The sequence below is a fragment of the Triticum urartu genome, chromosome 2A (assembly GCF_056163025.1).
Source record: "Triticum urartu cultivar PI428250 chromosome 2A, HENAU_Tu73, whole genome shotgun sequence".
In the NCBI taxonomy this organism is placed as follows: Eukaryota; Viridiplantae; Streptophyta; class Magnoliopsida; order Poales; family Poaceae; genus Triticum; species Triticum urartu.
Window position 1 is genome coordinate 148,046,899 of NC_141874.1, and position 22,299 is coordinate 148,069,197.

Genomic DNA, 22,299 nt, shown 5'->3' on the forward strand with positions numbered 1-22,299 from the left:
TTAGCTATATAAGAAAAATATCTGTGTATAGATAGTAGCCCGTGAGACTCTGTTCGGTGTTCATAAAGAAAGGTCGAACATAGGATCTAAGTACTCGTACAAGAGATTAACATACATATCTGTTTGAATCAAATAGGTTGTGACACAAGCGTCAGCTTCCCATGCCGCCGAAGCATCTGAGCTAAGGCGGAAGTTAGCGGAAAAGCAATGTATGTAATACCAGAAATTCGTCTGACATAATATTAGCGATAATTTGTCATATGAAATAAGTGTTATAACTTTGCTCACACCTGATGCGTCTGCGGTCGAGACCCTTAAGAGCGCACTGGCCGAGGCCAAGAAAGAGGCAGAGGAGGAACGAGCCACCCGCCTGAAGCATGAGTCAAGGGTGGAGGAAGTCCAGCAAGAACTCAAGGATGCTATAAGCAAATGTGAGTCCTTAGAGCATGAAGTTTCAGATCAAAAATACGAACTTGCTAAGGCTCTCCAAAGTGCTCAGGAGGCCTGGACTGAAGCCCAAAACGCCTGACAGGAGATCCAGGAGGCGAAGAAAATTGCAGCTGGTAAGGCCTTTAACATGCAAAGCAAATTTGTGAGGAAGAGATACATCTTACTGACCCGGATTTGGAGTTCTCCAGGAGCGTTTGCGGACCTGCCCTGGAGTGTTGCCGACGCTGCAGAGTTCTTCCGAGCCGAAGAGGGGAGCTCAATGGAAAAGCTATTCTGGTCGCAGTATCTTGCGCCTGAGCATCCCGTGCCCCTCAGCGATCAGCTGAAGCAGTTGGCCGAACTGCATAGGGTGGCCGGATTGGCCATGAGGGATTTTATAATCCGCCTGTGGCATGCCGAACACATGCCCAGTAGCTACTTCGGGCTCGTGAAGCGGCTGGTCAGTGCCTGCTGATACGTCCATTTTGCATCATGCTTTTATTTCAATATTTATTGCATTATGGGTTGTTATTACACATTATGTCACAATACTTATGCCTATTCTCTCTTATTTTACAAGGTTTACATAAAGAGGGAGAATGCCGGCAGCTGGGATTCTGGGCTGGAAAAGGAGCAAATATTGTTGGGGATCGTAGCAGAAATTTAAAATTTTCTACGCATCACCAAGATCAATCTATGGAGTCATCTAGCAACGAGAGGGAGAGGAGTGCATCTACATACCCTTGTAGATCGCGAGCGGAAGCGTTCAAGAGAACGGGGTTGATGGAGTCGTACTCGACGTGATCCAAATCACCGATAATCCTAGCGCCGAACGGACGACACCTCCGCGTTCAACACACGTACGGAGCGGAGACGTCTCCCGCGCCTTGATCCAGCAAGGAGGAGGAAGAGGTTGAGGAAGAGAGGTCCAACAGAAGCACGACGGCGTGGTTGTGGTGGAGCGGCAGTACTCCGGCAGGGCTTCGCCAAGCTCTTAACAGAGGAGGAGAGGTGTTGGGGAGGGGAGGGGCTGTGCCTTTGATGTGGTGTGTAGACCCTAAGGGGCTGCACCAGAGACATGTATTACGATTTCCGAATAACACAATTATAGCATGAACAATAGAAAATTATCATGAACAAGGAAATATAATAATAACCATTTTATTATTGCCTCTAGGGCATATTTCCAACAGTCTCCCACTTGCACTAGAGTCAATAATCTAGTTACATTGTGATGAACCGAACACCCATAGAGTTCTGGTGTTGATCATGTTTTGCTCGAGGAAGAGGTTTAGTCAATGGATCTGTGACATTCAGGTCCGTATGCACTTTACAAATATCTATGTCTCCATTTTGAACATTTTCACTCATGGAGTTGAAGCGACGCTTGATATGCCTGGTCTTCCTGTGAAACCTGGGCTCCTTGGCAAGGGCAATAGCTCCAGTGTTGTCACAGAAGAGAGTCATCGGGCCCGACGCATTTGGAATAACTCCTAGGTCGGTAATGAACTCCTTTATCCAGATTGCTTCTTGTGCTGCCTCCGAGGCTTCCATGTACTCCGCTTCACATGTAGATACCGCCATGACGCTTTGCTTGCAACTACACCAGCTGACTGCCCCACCATTCAAAATATACATGTATCCGGTTTGTGACTTAGAGTCATCCAGATCTGTGTCGAAGCTAGCATCGACGTAACCCTTTATGACGAGCTCTTCGTCACCTCCATAAACGAGAAACATATCCTTAGTCCTCTTCAGGTACTTCAGGATATTCTTAACCGTTGTCTAGTGTTCCATGCCAGGATTACTTTGGTACCTTCCTACCAAACTTACGGCAAGGTTTACATCAGGTCTGGTACACAGCATGGCATACATGATAGACCCTATGGTCGAGGCATAGGGGACGACACTCATCTTTTCTCTATCTTCTACCGTGGTCGGGCATTGAGCCGTGCTCAATCTCATACCTTGCAATATAGGCAAGAACCCCTTCTTGGACAGATCCATATTGAACTTATTCAATATCTAGTCAAAGTACGTACTTTGTGAAAGACCAATGAGGCGTCTCGATCTATCTCTATAGATCTTGATGCCTAATATATACGCAGCTTCTCCAAGAATTCTATATCATTTCCCCAGTTTTGGGTTTTAGTTCCTACTCGTGCCACGAACAAGCTTTCTTAGTTGCAAAGTAAAGACAGATCGAATAGGCATACTTTTCTTGTGTAGCCCTATGATTTTACAGAGTTAAAAGAATGCACGAGTGGGCGAAGTATTTCCAACTCAAATGTATCTTCTCCTACAACCAAACCAGCATTTTCATTTCCATGTATGTGTTGACCATCATTTGTTGCTACATGGAACGAAAAGAATGGCATGCATGCACGCCCCAAATCATATGCTGCTTTCACAATATAGTCATCACGTAATACGGAGTAATTAGAGACATGTCGATCGTCACACCGATGTATAGAATAGTATGTCATCCACATATGATATGAGAAATGCTACAGAGCTCCCACTCACTTTCTTGTAAACACAGGCTTCTCCATAAGTCTGCGTAAACCCAAACGCTTTGATCATCTCATCAAATCGAATGTTCCAACTCCGAGATGCTTGCACCAGCCCATAGATTGAGCGTTGGAGCTTGCACACCTTGTCAGCATTCTTAGGATCGACAAAACCCTTCGGCTGCATCATATACAATTCTTCCTTAAGGAAACCATTAAGGAATGCCGTTTTGACGTACATTTGCCATATCTCATAATCATAGAATGCGGCAATTGCTAACATGATTCAGACGGACTTCTGCTTCACTACGGGTGAGAAAGTCTCATCGTAGTCAACCCCTTGAACTTGTCGATAACCCTTAGCGACAAGCCGAGCCTTATAGATGGTCACATTACCATCCACGTTTGTCTTCTTCTTAAAGATCCATTTATTTTCTATGGCTCGCCGATCATCGGGCAAGTCAGTCAAAGTCCATACTTCGTTTTCATACATGGATCCTATCTCGGATTTCATTGCTTCCAGCCATCTATCGGAATCTGGGCCCGCCATTGCTTCTTCATAGTTCGAAGGTTCACCATTGTCTAACAACATGATTTCCAGGACAGGGTTACCGTACCACTCTGGTGCGGAACGTGTCCTTGTGGACCTACGAAGTTCAGTAGCAACTTGATCTGAAGTTTCATGATCATCATCATTAACTTCCTCTCTAGTTGGTGCAGGCACCTCAGAAACATTTTCTTGAGCTGCGCCACTCTTCGGTTCAAGAGGCAATACTTCATCAAGTTCTATTTTCCTCCCACTTACTTCTTTCGAGAGAAACTCTTTCTCTAGAAAGGATCCATTCTTGGCAACAAAGATCTTGCCTTCGGATCTGAGGTAGAAGGTATACCCAATAGTTTCTTTAGGGTATCCTATGACTACACATTTTCTGATTTGGGTTCGAGCTTTAAAGCTTGAAGTTTCTTGACATAAGCATCGCATCCCCAAACTTTCAAAAACGACAGCTTAGGTTTCTTACCAAACCACAATTCATACGGTGTCGTCTCAACGGATTTTGACGGAGCCCTATATAAAGTGAATGCGGCAGTCTCTATAGCATAACCCCGAAATGATAGCGGTAGATCGGTAAGAGACATCATAGATCGCACCATATCCAATAGGGTGCGATTACGACGTTCGGACACACCATTACGCTGTGGTGTTCCAGGCGGCGTGAGTTGTGAAACTATTCCACATTTCCTTAAGTGCGTGCCAAATTCGTGACTCAAATATTATCCCCCACGATCTGATCGTAAGAACTTGATTTTCCTGTCACATTGATTCTCAACCTCACTCTGAAATTCCTTGAACATTCAAAGATCTCAGACTTGTGTTTCATTAAGTAGACATACCCATATCTACTCAAGTCATCAGTGAGGGTGAGAACATAACGATAGCCACCGCGAGCCTCAACACTCATTGGACCGCACACATCAGTATGTATGATTTCCAATAAGTTGGTTGCTCGCTCCATTATTCTGGAGAACGGAGTCTTGGTCATTTTGCCCATGAGGCATGGTTCGCACGTGTCAAATGATTCATAATCAAGAGACTCCAAAAGTCCATCTGCATGGAGTTTCTTCATGCGTTTAACACCAATGTGACCAAGGCGGCAGTGCCACAAGTATGTGGGACTATCATTATCAACCTTACACCTTTTGGCATTCACACTATGAATATGTGTAACATCATGTTTGAGATTAAATAAGAATAAACCATTGACCAGTGGGGCATGACCATAAAACATGTCTCTCATATAAATAGAACAACCATTATTCTCAGATTTAAATGAGTAGCCATCTCGCATTAAACGAGATCCAAATACAATGTTCATGCTCAAAGCTGGTACTAAATAACAATTATTGAGGTTTAAAACTAATCCCGTAGGTAAATGTAGAGGTAGCGTGCCGACGGCGATCACATCGACCTTGGAACCATTCGCGACGTGCATCGCCACCTCGTCCTCCGCTAGTCTCCGTTTATTCCGCGGTTCCTGTTTTGAGTTACAAATATGAGCAACTGCACCGGTATCAAATACCTAGGAGCTACTACGAGCGCTGGTTAGGTACACATCAATAACATGTATATCACATATACCTTTGGTATTGCCGGCCTTCTTATCCGCTAAGTACTTGGGGCAGTTCCGCTTCCAGTGACCATTTCCCTTGCAATAAAAGCACTCAGTCTCAGGCTTGGGTCCATTCTTTGGCTTCTTCCCGGCAGCTTGCTTACCGGGCGTGGCAACTCCCTTGCCGTCCTTCTTGAAGTTCTTTTTACCCTTGCCTTTCTTGAACTTAGTGGTTTTATTCACCATCAACACTTGATGTTCCTTTTTGATTTCCACCTCCGCTGATTTCAGCACTGAATATACCTCGGGAATGGTCTTTTCCATCCCCTGCATATTGAAGTTCATCACAAAGCTCTTTAGCTAGGTGGGAGCGACTGAAGGATTCTGTCAACGACCGCATCATCCGGGAGATTAACTCCTAGCTGAGACAAGCGGTTGTGCAACCCAAACATTTTGAGTATGTGCTCGCTGACGGAACTATTCTCCTCCATCTTACAACTGTAGAACTTGTCGGAGACTTCATATCTCTCGACCCGGGCACGAGCTTGGAAAACCATTTTCAGCTCTTGGAACATCTCATATGCTCCGTGTTGCTCAAAACGCTTTTGGAGCCCCGGTTCTAAGCTGTAAAGCATGCCGCACTAAACCAGGGAGTAATCATCACTACGCGTCTGATACGTCTCCGTCGTATCTACTTTTCCAAACACTTTTGCCCTTGTTTTGGACTCTATCTTGTATGATTTGAATGGAACTAACCCGGACTGACACTGTTTTCAGCAGAATTACCATGATGTTGTTTTATGTGCAGAAAACAAATATTCTCGGAATGACCTGAAACTCCACGGGAGGTCTTAGAAAAAATAATAAAAAATCCTCGCCAAATATGAAGACCAGGGGGCCCACAACCTTTCCACGAGGGTGGGGGGCGCCCCCCCTAGGACGCGCCCCCTACCTCGTGGGCCCCCTGTTGACCCTCCGACGCCAACTCCAACTCTATATACGATACGGAGCCGCCGCCAAGCCCTAAAACCTCTCGGGAGGGCTGATCTGGAGTCCGTTCGGGGCTCCGGAGAGGGGGATTCGTCGCCGTCGTCATCATCAACCATCCTCCATCACTGATTTCATGATGCTCACCGCCGTGCGTGAGTAATTTCATTGTAGGCTTGCTGGACGGTGATGGGTTGGATGAGATTTATCATGTAATCGAGTTAGTTTTGTTAGGATTTGATCCCTAGTATCCATTATGTTCTGAGATTGATGTTGCTATGAATTTGCTATGCTTATTGCTTGTCACTAGGGCCCGAGTGCCATGATTTCAGATCTGAACCTATTATGTTTTCATGAATATATGTGAGTTCTAGATCCTATCTTGCAAGTCTATAGTCACCTACTATGTGTTATGATCCGGCAACCCCGAAGTGACAATAATCGTGACCACTCCCGGTGATGACCATAGTTTAAGGAGTTCATGTATTCACTATGTGCTAATGCTTTGTTCCGATTCTCTATTAAAAGGAGGCCTTAATATCCCTTAGTTTCCAATAGGACCCCGCTGCCACGGGAGGGTAGGACAAAAGATGGCATGCAAGTTCTTTTCTATAAGCACGTATGACTATATACGGAATACATGCCTACATTACATTGATGAACTGGAGCTAGTTCTGTGTCACCCTATGTTATGACTGTTACATGATGAACCGCATTCAGCATAATTATCCATCATTGATCCGGTGCCTACGAGTTTTCCATATACTGGTTTACGCTTATTTACTTTCCCACTTTTACTGTTACAATCACTACAAAATACCAAAAACATTACTTTTCTATCTTTACTTTTGTTGCCGCTACCGCCACTATCATATTACTTTGCTACTAAACACTTTGCTGCAGATACTAAGTTTCCAGGTGTGGTTGAATTGACAACTCAGCTGCTAATACTTGAGAATATTCTTTGGCTCCCCTTGTGTTGAATCAATACATTTGGGTTGAATACTCTACCCTCGAAAGCTGTTGCGATCCCCTATACTTGTGGGTTATCAAGACTAATTTATGGCGCCGTTGCCGGGAAGCATAGCTCTATTCTTTGACTCACTTGGGATTTATATCTGCTGGACACTATGAAGAACTTGAGAGATCCTAAAACCAAGATCTATCCCTCAACTATGAGGAGAGGTAAGGAACTGCCATCTAGCTCTGCACTTGATTCACCTTCTGTTATGAGTAAGTTTCCGACACCTACACCTGCTTCTGCTATTCGTTCTGATATGTTGCATGTTATTGATGATGCCACTTCTGCTATGCATGATACTTATGATGAAACTGCTTCTATGCCTGATACTACTGTGCCCCTTTGTGAATTTCTTGATGAACAAATTGCTAAGGCTAGAGAAAGATAAATTATTGAATCTGAATACGATGATGATAGTGATGATGAAAACATGCCTATTCTTCCTAAAGGTTATCTTTTTGATAGTGTCGTCGTTTTGTCACGGCAGATGTCCTAGAGAAAGGACTTAGTGGTGGAGCCATCGCGACGGGTTAGCTTGAAGGGGTTAAAGCGGACACAAGGACGCAAGAGAGTTTATACTAGTTCGGCCCCTTCGATGAAGGTAAAAGCCTACGTCTAGTTGTGATGGAATTGATGGGTGTTTCGATGACTAGGGAGCAAACAAGCTTCACCTATGTCTCGAGTTGTTGTCTGTCGTCCTCGAACCACCGCCGGGTCGTCCCCTTATATACATGGGTGACGCCCGTCGGTTTACAGAGTCCCAACACCGGCTCATAGATGTGTCCGGTTTGGTCTCTACTTATTCCTAACGTACAATACAAGTTACATATTGACGCCGGTTCACGGCTACAGGCTCTCAACCGATTATGGGTCTTGAGCCCTCATCTATCTTCATGGGCTTTAACATACTTAACTGCTGATAAAGTTAACCCGGCCCAGATAGGCCGGTTTACGCCCAGTAGTAATATCCCCAACATTAGGCCCCAGATTGATTTGAACAGGTTCATGTCAATCCTTAGCAAAAACTTCAGCTTCAACATCTTCTTGTAGTTTGGTGAACCGCCATGATGTCATCTTCTCTAATTGCTGTAAACCGGCGTGACGTCATCTGTCATCAAGAAACTATTCATGATACCTTCTTGTTTAATAGATCTGCGATAATCGAGGCGATAGCTCTGTTTCCAAACTTGCGGCCCCTTGATTTTCGCGCCTGACCCATGTCCCTTGCTTTATAAATAGGACCGAAGGGTCATTTCTTTTTCCCCTTCGTGCCCTTCTGCTTCTTCTTCCTCGCGTCGCCCAGCTTCGGAGCTCCGCCGCCGCCGTTGACCTCTGCAACAACTTTGGCCGCTGCATCAACCTGAGCGTACCAGAGCACCGCGGCGACCTTCCGCTCCTTCCTCAGCTCCGGTAAGTCTTCTATCCTTTTCATCATAGATCTGTTCTAGGGTTTCCATGTTCTCTAGCGTTCATCGCTTGTTTCTTGTTCATATGATAGATCCTTAGACGAGTCTGTGAATCTTCGCTCTGTGTAGCAGTAGTTTTTATCCTCCATTTTCACTTTCGCATATTAAGACCATAGATCTTATCCGTACCTTTGCTTATTGATTCGGCACTGCTCCTTTTGGGCCTTGAATATTTATCTCCTTTATAAACATGTTCCAGATCCAAAGCTGTAGTATAATCTTGTGAAATCTGTTTTTGCGTACTTACTCATCTGCAATCTTGACTGTTCAATGCTTAGATCAGGCGGTTTAACTTTGTAGAAAAATTTGATAAACCGGTATATATCATTAGTCCCCTTGTTGAACCGCCAGATGTTGGTTGCTTCATGAAACTCCGGTTCAGATAGTTCTGTCTCCGGTTTAACAGTGCCCATACCAACGTACCTTGATCAAATGCATTTTTGAACCGGGATCTTCTACATTGTAGATTCCATCATGGCCAAGCAAGTGTATGAGTGAAATTGGGTCCCTTCTCGCGTCACAGAGGATCAACTGGACGATTTAGTCCTGATTGGCGCCTTGGGCAGCAAAGATACCATCCATTGGAGGGCTCCTGGCAAAGAATGCCCTCCCACACCTCGAGAAGGAGAGGTTGTTGTTTTCGTAGACCACTTAGCCTGGGGCTTTAAACCGCCCGGGTTCTAAATTTTACTGGGATGTTTTAGCTGATTTCCAACTCCATCCGCAAGACACTGGCCCCAACTCTGTTACAAATATGTGCCACTTCCAAGTGCTCTGTGAGGTGTTCTTTCAAGAGGAGCCCACAGTGGAATTATTCAGAGATCTTTTCCATCTAAACCACCGTACTGAGTTTACTGATGGCTCCAATACGGAGTTGGGTGGCATGGCGATTCAAAAAAGGAAAGAGGTCACATACCCTCACGCCAAGCTGCACAGTCACCCCAAGGAGTGGAATCAGACATGGTTCTACTGCAAAGACACCTCCCCAGCTGGTGAGAATCCCTTACCTGGCTTTCGTCCGGAGCGGCTCAGCAATACACACCCTTTTCCTCAAAGATTGACTGCCTAGGAGAGAAGCAAATATGCTCCCCAGCTGTCAAAGCTCAGAGCCTTTATGGCCAACGGTTTGACAGGGGTTGATCTCGCTCGCTGTTGGATATCATGGAGCATACTGCCCCTTAGTCAGCGCTCCGGTTTGATGTGCGAGTATATTGATAGTGTTGATGACCCACTGCGACACTCAAAACTCTAGCTCTCTGGTGAAGAAATCACAGAGGCTGTGCGTAAGATACTAAATGAACCGGAACACGTCTGCGCTAGAACCGGCCTGCTTCCCTTCTGTGCTACCAACAAACCGCCAGCTGTAAGACTTTGATTTTTCTCTTTGCTGAATCTATTATTGATATGTCTGGTCATTGTTTTTAATATCAGTGTCTGCATAATCAGGGCGATGATCCGTTTTGGAGCAAAAAGCTGCCGCAGGAGAAACCAGAGAAAACAGATAAACCGGAAAGAGCAACCCGGAAAAATACTAAAGCTGTGAAGAAGACTGCCCACCAGAAAAGAACCACTGCATCTTCTAATCCGGCCCCTGATGATGAGGTGGATAATCCGGACTTTGAGGTAGAGCTTGACTCACTTGGTTTATTTTTCATGCGTCTTATTGATGATGATATTTGTCAGGATGATGCCGAGGCCAGCCACGCGGATGTTGTAGAGGTAATTATTCTCTCTTCCGATTCAGAAACTTTTCCTTCACAAAAAATCCATCAGGCAAACCGGAAAATTAAATTTTCTCATCCTCTTGCTTATTTGGATCCTAAACTTCTTATGAACACTCGGTTTACCGAACAGTCCGGCACAGCGGCCAGGTAGTTACCTCTGGAACAGTCCGGCACAGTCCGGTTTGAAAACGTCATTCCGAGGTCTCTAATTCGCTTGTCAGTGCTTGTCCTAAAGCGGGCTGCTTTCGTCAACCTCTTAATCCGTCTGACTCCGATTACCAGGTTATTTCCCACTCATCTTCTGGCGAGTCATCGGCTACTCAGCTCCCGCCGCTAAAAACGGTGCTTGGGTAAGCTATATTTATTGTGATGTTTGCAGTACATTGCCTTAAAACACATGCTGAATTTAATTTGGTTATTCTTCTCAGGGCCAAACCTAGGCCAAGCAAGAAGGCCCGCCTGGACAAAGCGGCCGAAGAAGATGTCATTCTTGAAGCGGCTATCTCTGAGGATATTCCCAACAATCCACCGCAGCCAGATGATGATCTTATTGCTGAAGAGAGACCTACTAATACCTCAGGTCCTATCCATCAGCCCACAGGTTCCATCCGGATTGAAAGCTCCACCAGTCCAGCAAAACATACTGACAAGCCAACAGCTCCAGTGCAAACCGGCGGTACCAAGGATGATGAGGTTGTCATTACTGGCACTGGCCATACTGAGCCAAGCAATCATGTCGCTTTATCCAAACATTCTGCCAAGGAAGAATTTGCTGCTTTTGGCAAAGGCACGTGGAACGCTGATCTGACGGCTTACGCTGCTCTGAACGCCCAAGATATCCATTCCGGCTATCTGAACCGGCTGTATACTAGTCGTGACTACGAAGCCGGTCTGGTTAATATGATGAAAGATAAATATGAGGTAACTTCCATATGCTCCTTCCTGCTTGTATGCTTTTATTCTTGCTGACTCTCCTAGCCCCCAAGGGCCGGTTTGAACTATTCCTTCAAACCGGGACTTAATAATATAAATCTTGATGCTTTGAAATTTGCTGATGTAGCCCCCAAGGGCCGATTCAACTTAGCGTAGTTAAACCGGTACTTTAAGTAATTGAAACTGCCGCATCAGAATACATATGATCAAATAGCCATTAGCCCCCAAGTGCCAAGTTGAATGCTTGTATTGATCTTGGGACTTTGTAAACAATTGAAAGATAAAGATCGAATACGCATTAGCCCCCAAGTGCTAAGCGCATAACTTGTTATGTGGTTGGTACTTGAATCCTTCTACCGATTTGTTGAAACATATATCTGTATGCCTGCAGGCAGAGCTGAAGGCGAAAGAAAACCAAGTCATCGATCTGCAAGAAAACCTGAAAACCCAACAGGCTGAAACCTCCAAAGCAAAAGAGGAATTGGCCAGTGCCTTAAGCGCCATGGAACAACTTAAGGAGAACTTCAAGAAGAAACGGGCGGATTGGGCCACTAAAAAGTCCGCTTTGATCAAACGAGCAGAGGATGTCGAGGCTGCACTGAAACCAGTGATGGATGAACTGACCAGCATAAAGCGGCACGTTCATGCCATGACCACTGCTATCTTTGGTAAGTCAGCTTGCCTTCTGAATTGGTTCTGCCTTCTTACCGAGTCGCCGGTTTATTAACCCTTTATGGTATTTCAGGGACATGCATTGGTCACTTGGGGTCAGATGTGCGGAAGAAATTGAAAGTCGCCTATACCTTGGTTGAACAATTGTATACTGGTGCCCAGCAGATCATCTGTACCGCATCTCATAACAAACCGGCGCCCACTTTGATTCAAGATACTCTGATGAAACTGTCAGTGCTTCCTGCCCGGGTTGAAGAGCTGAAGAAATCTGCTGCTCGAACCGGTGCAATCAATGCTTTAATCCGAGCAAAAGCCTGGGTGCCGGATTTTGATCCTATTGAAGTGGCTCAGGGCTATCCCAGCTTGAAGGAAGACGAGTCAGAATTTGGCGAAGCGGATTTGCGTGCAATGAACCGGGAGGTACGTCCGCTAGCTTGTCAACTGGCTGAGGAAGCAGACTTGTCTCATTATCAAGCCCAATATGACAGTCAGAACAAGCGAATAGCTGTGTAACATCCCAAATTTGCAATTTGGAATGTTATACACTAGATCATCATGCATAGCATATTTTCTTGCATTTTTGGGTGATCCTAGAAATTTCAAGCAACTCAAGGACCTTCGGAGAGAGTTGGAGATTTCGTTATTTTCATATTTGAGAGTTTTCTCGAATTTGAAAAGAGGATCATTTGATTTATTTATTTCATCTTCAATAATTTTTCCGATATCAAAAATATAAGAGAGGGAATAATATGACTTTCCCAAATTTAGGAAAAATGAAGATTTAATGAATAAGTCAAATTTTGGTTTTCGGAGTTTTGTTTGCTTTTTATTTTGGATAGGGAAAAATGCGCGTTTTTCAAAAATTGCATTTTAGGTCCGGAGTAAAGTTCATTTTGTTCGACTCATTTTTAGGAGTCGGGGAAAATTTACTTTAGATTTTTCAGAGTTCATTTAGATTTTCTTTTCTGTGTTTTTCTACGCGCGAAACCGATTAAAAAAAATCTTGCAGCGCCCTGGGCCAAGGCCCAGCCAGCAGCCGGCCGGCCAGGCCATCGCCCGCGCCGCGCGCGCCAGGCGCCAGGAGGCCGCCGCCGCCGCCCCTTTTGGAGTCCTAGTAGGACTTTAGCCCTACTCCGTTTCCTCTTTTTTTTTCCTATTCCTACTCTATTTCTTGTCCCCTACCCCAAGAAACCCCCTCCCCTCACCAATATAAATACACCCCAAACCCCCCCCTCTCCTCACATCAAAACCCCAAGCCCCCTCTCCTCCTAAGCCGCAGCAAGCAGCAGCGCGCAGCCCCAAGTCGCCGCCGCCCTTAGCCGCCCCGTGCCTAAGCCGCCGCCGCCGCCCCTAGCCGCCGCCGCCCGGAGCCCGCCTCCCGAGGTAGCCGCGCCTCTTTTTTTTCCCCGGTCCGGTTTTTCCTAAAAAGAACCGTTCCGTTTTCTCTCCGATTCTTTTCTTTTTCTTCCGGTTTTATTTCGGTTTTCTTCCGAAACCCTAGATCGGTTTTCTGTTTCTTTTCGGTTTCTTTTTCGAAAACCCTAGATCGGTTTTCGTTCTTCTTTCGGACCGTTCGTCTAAATGAACGTGATCACCGATTATTCCCCGGTTAACGACGCCCGTTCGTTTAACCGTTCGTCTCTTTCTTTTCGTCGGATTTATTCCGCGATCGTGATCTCAGATCCGATCTTCGTTCTAGTCTTTCTTCTCGCTCGTTTATCGGAATCAGGTGATTCAAGCGCCTGGAGTTTCGTTTCGAAACCGCCGTTCCGTCTAATCAACTTGAACAAGTTTTTGCCCCGGTAAAATTTGACCTAGTTTCAACTTGCTAGAACCGAGTTGTTTTTCTCCCGCCGCTTGTTTTCCGTTTCTTTGTTCGCAACCGGAGTTCTTAAGTTGAACTTTCTGGTTCGTTCTCTTGTTCGAGTTTTACCTGTGCATTAGATGAGTACTTATTGTATGCTTGTTGTTTGTCTGCGATAGATCACCCAGATTGCGCCTCTTGTTACTTCGAAACCCTAGGTCTCGCGGATCATCAGCAAGGCAAGTAACACTTTGATCATACCTTTTCTACAACCCAGTTTTATTGCATTAGATCAATCCTCACACATTGCATGATTAGGATCTAATTAAATTGTGGGATGGGAAGTAGATGAGGTAGTACCTATCACCTGTATTATTATGAAACCTTTGGGAGTTACTTCTACGTTTGCTTATTATGCCATGCTATGCTAGTAGACGTGGATTGGGTGAGTGATATCCATGACAGATGTGAGTTGATAATTTTAATGGTTTATCTAAGGTGGCAACCTAACACACATCTGGGTGGATTGAGGCACCTGATGTCTATCAGGACTTGCCTGTTTTATTTTGGACCGCCACCCAGGCTCAAAGGGATCATAAGATCTTTCATGCTAGAAACTTCCGTGTGCAGCCACAAGCCATTATGGGCTCTGGCATAGTTGACTAAGTCGTGCGAACTCTTACAGTGGTAGACTAGAAGATGTAGGGGATGTAGGTGTACCGGTCTACCCGATCGTAAGGTGCTAGCGCTTCTGAAAGGCTATGTCTCGGTCATCCGTCTTCTCAAACACCATGTAGTGCGAGAAACCAAACGGAGGCGATCGAGTCTTGTGGGGAAAAGTGCGCAAACCTCTGCAGAGTGTACAAACTAATCATGATTAGCCGTGTCCCCGGTTATGGACGTCTTGAGTATCTAGTACTTGAATATCATGTGAATCTCATCATGTTACTTCTAATTAATGTTGTTGGGTTTTAATCACTTAATTGGGATCGGAATGCTGTCAACCATTCTCGATGTTTCACAACCACCATGATAGTTAAATAAATTTATTCCTTTGCAGTAGGGAAAAACTGGCTTTACGCAAAACTGTAACCATAGAGCTTTCCACCAGCCAAAAATGCATGTAGTATAGCTGTTTCATTCCATTACTCTCTATGTGTTACTTTGCCAGCATATTCCATGTGCTGACCCGTTTTCGGGCTGCAACTTCTCATGTTGCAGACTTTTCAGATGACGAGTAAGGTGTTTTTAGGTCGTGGTTCTATACTCAGTGATGCCGCTGGAGTTGATGGACCCATTTATCTTCTGAGTCTTCCGCTGTTATCGTTACTAGATGGCCTTAAGCCATATTTATTGTAATAAGTTCTCTTTGAGACAACGATGTAATAAGTGTGTGATTGCCACTTTGCTATAAATCCTTCGATGTACTGTGTGGTGTCAGCATTACTGATCCAGGGATGACACCTGAGCATAGAGCGCTTGATCCATTCGGGTCGGGTCGCGACAGAGAATGGTATCAGAGCACACGCTGACTGTAGGACACGACCACTAAGTTAAAGCCATAGATCACCATTCTCTTCTCATTTTCTAACTCCTCATCTTTTCTACTCTATTAGGATGACGAACGCGAAGATTAAGTATGCTCAAACAGATGAAGGCATACCATTTGGATTTCACCTGAAGGAAGTCACCAAGTACCTGAACATTGGATTACCAAGCTTCACGGGAACCTTCAACGCCACTCTGCCTGAAGAGGAGTGCTGGAAGATTCAAGCTCACGTTCCGGGAAGGACATTCATGCCAATCACGAAGCCTATAGATAGTGTTTTCAATGCACCAACCTGGAGTCTGGGAAGGAGCATGGCAGCTCATATCACCATAGGACGCATTGGAGAAGTTTATCAAGAAGACCTCAAGGACACTATCTACCAGATTTGCGGACGCCGAGATGAACAATGGGAGTTAGTCAGCACCAAGAAGGATAGATCCATTGCATCTTTCATCCAGGAGTTAAACCAGCACATTCGACGCCACGAGAACCAGATGTGCAATGATATGATAGAGTTGAAGAATGCAAAGGCAAGGATCATCGAGCTAGAAGGAGAACTGAAGTCTACACGCAAGGACTACATGGACGAGATCGTAGCTCTAGCAAGACACAATGGCGATCTTAAGCAGGAGATTGAAGAACTCAAGAGGAAGTTAGCATCCCAGGAGGATGACGAGTACGTCGCATGTCCGGACAAATACATCATCATCGACGACACCGATTCGGATCCAAGTGAACCCGACTTTGAAGACGAAGCTGGAGCAGATATCATGGAGTCTTCCACCGGTTCAAATTTCTAGATGACCACCAGATAGTAGTAGTATTCCCCCATGTAAACATTATAGTCGAGCACTTTTGCGATAGTTTTAGACCGATTGTAAGCCCTTGTTTGATTGAATGAAGTGATTTTGTGTGCATTTGCTCATGTGCATACGGGTAGTGTTTTCCCTTTAGACCCCACTCTATTCTCAATTCTCGTCTTTTCTAAACCCTCAGATGCCTCCGAGACATGACAATGGATTTCCACCAGAGCTCACTCAGTTGATCCAGCAATAGAATCAATTGATGCAGATGTTAGTCCACAACCAGCAGAACAACAACAACAACCCACCACCACCACCTGTTGACCACTTAGCCCATTTTCTTAGGCTGAATCCGCCGGTGTTTTCTAGTAGCACCGAGCCGATAGTAGCAGACGATTGGCTCCGTAAGATAGGAAGGGAGTTGACCACTGCAGGATGCACGGATGGTGAGAAAGTGAAGTTTGCCGCACATCAGCTTGACGGACCCACGGCAGCATGGTGGGAGAATTTCACAGCCACTTACCCAGTTGACACTGTCACATGGGATCAGTTTCAGCAAGCTTTCCGCACTGCCCATGTTTCAGCAGGAGCTATGGCCATAAAGAAGCGTGAGTTTCGCAACTTACGCCAAGGAGGAAGGACAGTTGGCTAGTACGTTGACGATTTCAGCAAGTTAGCACGTTATGCCCCGGATGACGTTGCTACGGATGCAGCTAAACAGGAGAAGTTTCTGGAAGGACTGAATGATGAACTAAGCATGTAGTTGATGGTAGCGAGTTTCAACAACTACCAGGAGTTGGTAGATCGTGCCATCATGATTGAAGGAAAGCAACAGCAAATTGAGAACCGTAAGAGGAAGTATGGACAGGGAAAGTATAACCCTGGAGCCCAGCAGAAGCCCCGTTTTGCCCCTAAACCGGGATTTCAGTTTCAGCACACCCATGGAGGAGGTAGCTCGCACAACCATAATGGCCACAAGAATGGTGATGGGAATGGAGGAAGCAACGGCCAGAACCGGACCATCCCATCCACCCCAGCCAAAAAGGACTTGAGCCACGTCACTTGCTATAAGTGTTCCAAGACCGGACATTATGCAAATGAATGTCCTGAAGGCCAGAATGGAAATGGCAATGGAAGCTCTGGGAAGAAGCCGAACCCTTTCAATAGGGGACAGGTGAACCACATTAATGTGGAGGAGGTTGAAGATCAGCCCGATGCAGTAATCGGTAAGTTTTTGGTTAAGTCATTTACCGCACTTGTTCTTTTTGATACTGGTGCATCGCATTCATACATATCAAGGGGATTTTTGGAAAAGTATAGCCTGCCCACTAGGATTCTTAAAACGCCTATGCTAGTAAGCTCACCAGGAGCAGAGTACATGGCCAGACAAGGATGTTTCCAAGTGCCATTAAGTATAGGAAGGCATGTTTTCCCAACGGATTTAATTATATTGGAGTCCCAAGGTCTGGATGTGATTCTTGGTATGGATTGGCTATCGATGTATGGAGGAAACATCGATTGCGCCAGTAAGACAATTTTACTTACCACACCAGAAGGAAGAAGGATCAAGTATGTATCCCGGCATGTGCCAAACAGGACACAAGTAAACTGCCTAACAGGAGTTGTGCAAGAAGAAGTACTAGTGGTAAAGGATTTTCCTGATGTATTTCCTGAGGAATTGCCAGGCATGCCACCGGATAGAGACATTCAGTTTTTGATTGAGTTATTGCCAGGCACTGGGCCAATATCAAAGAGACCATATAGGATGCCAGCAAAGGATTTGGTGGAAATTAAGAATCAGATTAAGGAGTTATTGGATAAAGGTTACATTCGCCCAAGTTCTTCGCCTTGGGGTCACCCGTACTTCTAGTGGAAAAGAAAGATGGATTATTAAGGATGGTTGTAGATTATCGGGGATTGAATGAAGTAACCATCAAGAATAAGTACCCACTGCCAATGATCAACGATCTGTTTGATCGGTTGCAAGGAGCTAAAGTGTTTTCCAAGATCGATTTGCGATCAGGGTACCATCAATTGAAGATTCGAGAGCAGGACATACCTAAGACAGCATTCACCACAAGATATGGACTGTATGAGTATACCGTTATGTCATTTTGATTGACTAACGCACCTGCCTATTTTATGAACCTGATGAACAAAGTGTTTATGGAGTTTTTGGATAAGTTCGTCGTAGTGTTCATTGATGACATCCTGGTTTATTCAAAGAATGAAGAGGAGCATAAGGAACATTTGCGTTTGGTTTTGGAGAAACTAAGGGAACATCAGTTATACGCCAAATTCAGCAAATGTGAGTTTTGGTTGAAGGAAGGTGGATTCCTCGGACACGTTATATCCAGAGAAGGTATAGCAGTTGACCCCACTAAGGTTGAGACCGTAACCGAATGGGAATCACCAACGACAGTTGGAGAGATCTGGAGTTTTCTTGGACTCGCAGGATACTACCGGAGATTCATCGAGAATTTCTCAAAGATTGCGAAGCCTATGACGGAGTTGTTGAAGAAGGATACTAAGTTCAAATGGACTGAGGAGTGTGAGGCTAGTTTCCAGGAGTTGAAGAAACGTTTGGTCACCTCACCAGTATTGATTTTGCCAGATCAGACCAAGGATTATGAGGTGTATTGTGACGCTTCACGTCGAGGACTTGGAGCAGTGCTTATGCAGGAAGGGAGGGTTGTTTCGTATGCTTCACGACAACTGAAGCCTCATGAGTTGAATTATGCCACGCATGATTTGGAGTTAGCAGCCGTAGTGCATGCATTGAAAACGTGGAGACATTTCCTCATTGGAAATCATTGTGAGGTGTACACGGATCACAAGAGTTTGAAGTACATTTTCACGCAGAAGGAGTTGAACCTCAGACAAAGGAGATAGTTGGAGCTCATCAAGGATTATGATATGAGATTACATTACCATCCCGGAAAAGCTAATGTAGTAGCTGACGCATTGAGCCGTAAGAGCCATGTCAATACTCTAATGACAGGGAAAATACCCACGGAGTTAGCAGAAAACCTTCGTGAGCTATGTTTGGAAATAGTTCCGAGAGGCTATGTAGCAGCATTGGAGATTCAGTCAACATTGATGGATAAGATCAGAGAAGCTCAGAAATCTGACAAGGAGATGGCTGCTATAAAAGAGAAATTGAGCGAAGGAAAAGCAAAGGGATTTCGTGAGGATGAGCACGATACACTATGGTTTGAGGACCGTGTTTATGTGCCAAATGACCCGGAGATCAGGAAGTTGATTTTGCAAGAGGCACATGATTCACCGTATTCGATTCACCCAGGGAATACCAAGATGTATTTGGATTTGAAGGAAACATTCTGGTGGACCGGAATGAAGAAGGATATTGTAGCATATGTAGCAGTTTGTGACGTATGTCAGAGAGTAAAGGCAGAGCATCAGAAGCCAGCAGGATTGTTACAACCATTGCCGATACCCGAATGGAAGTGGGATAAGATAGGCATGGATTTTATCACAGGACTACCCAGGACGAAAGCAGGCTATGACTCGATATGGGTAGTAGTTGATCGTTTGACGAAGGTAGCACATTTTATTCCAGTTAAGACCACTTACACCAGTGCTAAGTTGGCGAAGATATACATGAATAGGATCATTTGTTTGCATGGAGTTCCCAGGAGTATCGTATCAGATAGAGGAACCCAATTTACCTCAAAGTTTTGGAATCAGTTGCATGAAACTTTAGGAACCATACTGGAGTTCAGCACAGCTTTTCTTCCACAGACAGATGGACAGACCAAGAGAGTCAATCAGATTTTGGAGGATATGCTGAGAGCTTGTGCACTAGATTATGGATCTAGTTGGGACGATAACTTGCCGTATGCGGAGTTTTCTTATAACAACAGTTACCAAACCAGTTTGAAGATGGCACCTTTCGAAGCTTTATACGGAAGGAGGTGCAGGACACCGTTGTCATGGGACGAAGTTGGAGACCGTCAATTCTTTTGGACCAGATTTGATTAAGGAGTCTGAACGGAAAGTTAAGTTGATTCGCGATAGGCTCAAGGTAGCCCAGTCCAGGCAGAAGAGCTACACAGATTCTAAACGCAAGGAGACAGTCTACGAAACCGGAGATAGAGTTTATCTTCGAGTATCCCCACTTCGAGGAGTTACGCTTTGGAGTTAAGGGAAAATTAGCATCACGTTTCGTTGGACCGTACAGGATCTTGCAACGTATGGGAGAAGTCGCTTATAAGTTGGAATTACCAGAGGGACTTTCAGGAGTTCATGATGTATTCCATGTTTCTCAGCTGAAGAAATGTCATGCCGAGATGGCGGAGATACCGCTAAGAGATACAGTACCGCTTGAAGCAATTCAGTTAAAGGATGACCTAACATATGAGGAAAAGCCAGTCAAGATTCTCGATTATGCCAGCAGAGTTACTCGCAGCAAGGTTATCAAGTTTTGCAAAGTACAGTGGAACCACCAGTCAGAGGATGAAGCCACCTGGGAAAGAGAAGAAGATTTGCTCAAGGACCACCCTCACCTATTTTCTAGCCAACCCGAATCTTGAGGGCGAGATTCATCTTAAGGGGGGTAGGTTTGTAACATCCCAAATTTGCAATTTGGAATGTTATACACTAGATCATCATGCATAGCATATTTTCTTGCATTTTTGGGTGATCCTAGAAATTTCAAGCAACTCAAGGACCTTCGGAGAGAGTTGGAGATTTCGTTATTTTCATATTTGAGAGTTTTCTCGAATTTGAAAAGAGGATCATTTGATTTATTTATTTCATCTTCAATAATTTTTCCGATATCAAAAATATAAGAGAGGGAATAATATGACTTTCCCAAATTTAGGAAAAATGAAGATTTAATGAATAAGTCAAATTTTGGTTTTCGGAGTTTTGTTTGCTTTTTATTTTGGATAGGGAAAAATGCGCATTTTCGAAAATTGCATTTTAGGTCCGGAGTAAAGTTCATTTTGTTCGACTCATTTTTAGGAGTCGGGGAAAATTTACTTTAGATTTTTCAGAGTTCGTTTAGATTTTCTTTTCCGTGTTTTTCTGCGCGCGAAACCGATTAAAAAAATCTTGCAGCGCCCTGGGCCAAGGCCCAGCCAGCAGCCGGCCGGCCAGGCCATCGCCCGCGCCGCGCGCGCCAGGCGCCAGGAGGCCGCCGCCGCCGCCCCTTTTGGAGTCCTAGTAGGACTTTAGTCCTACTCCGTTTCCTCTTTTTCTTTCCTATTCCTACTCTATTTCTTGTCCCCTACCCCAAGAAACCCCCTCCCCTCACCAATATAAATACACCCCAAACCCCCCCTCTCCTCACATCAAAACCCCAAGCCCCCTCTCCTCCTAAGCCGCAGCAAGCAGCAGCGCGCAGCCCCAAGTCGCCGCCGCCCTTAGCCGCCCCGCGCCTAAGCCGCCGCCGCCGCCCCTAGCCGCCGCCGCCCGGAGCCCGCCTCCCGAGGTAGCCGCGCCTCTTTTTTTCCCCGGTCCGGTTTTTCCTAAAAAGAACCGTTCCGTTTTCTCTCCGATTCTTTTCTTTTTCTTCCGGTTTTATTTCGGTTTTCTTCCGAAACCCTAGATCGGTTTTCCGTTTCTTTTCGGTTTCTTTTCCGAAAACCCTAGATCGGTTTTCGTTCTTCTTTCGGACCGTTCGTCTCAATGAACGTGATCACCGATTATTCCTCGATTAATGACGCCCGTTCGTTTAACCGTTCGTCTCTTTCTTTTGGTCGGATTTATTCCGCGATCGTGATCTCAGATCCGATCTTCGTTCTAGTCTTTCTTCTCGCTCGTTTATCGGAATCAGGTGATTCAAGCGCCTGGAGTTTCGTTTCGAAACCGCCGTTCCGTCTAATCAACTTGAACAAGTTTTTGCCCCGGTAAAATTTGACCTAGTTTCAACTTGCTAGAACCGAGTTGTTTTTCTCCCGCTGTTTGTTTTCCGTTTCTTTGTTCGCAACCGGAGTTCTTAAGTTGAACTTTCTGGTTCGTTCTCTTGTTCGAGTTTTACCTGTGCATTAGATGAGTACTTATTGTATGCTTGTTGTTTGTCTGCGATAGATCACCCGGATTGCGCCGCTTGTTACTTCGAAACCCTAGGTCTCGCGGATCATCAGCAAGGCAAGTAACACTTTGATCATACCTTTTCTACAACCCAGTTTTATTGCATTAGATCAATCCTCACACAATGCATGATTAGGATCTAATTAAATTGTGGGATGGGAAGTAGATGAGGTAGTACCTATCACCTGTATTATTATGAAACCTTCGGGAGTTACTTCTACGTTTGCTTATTATGC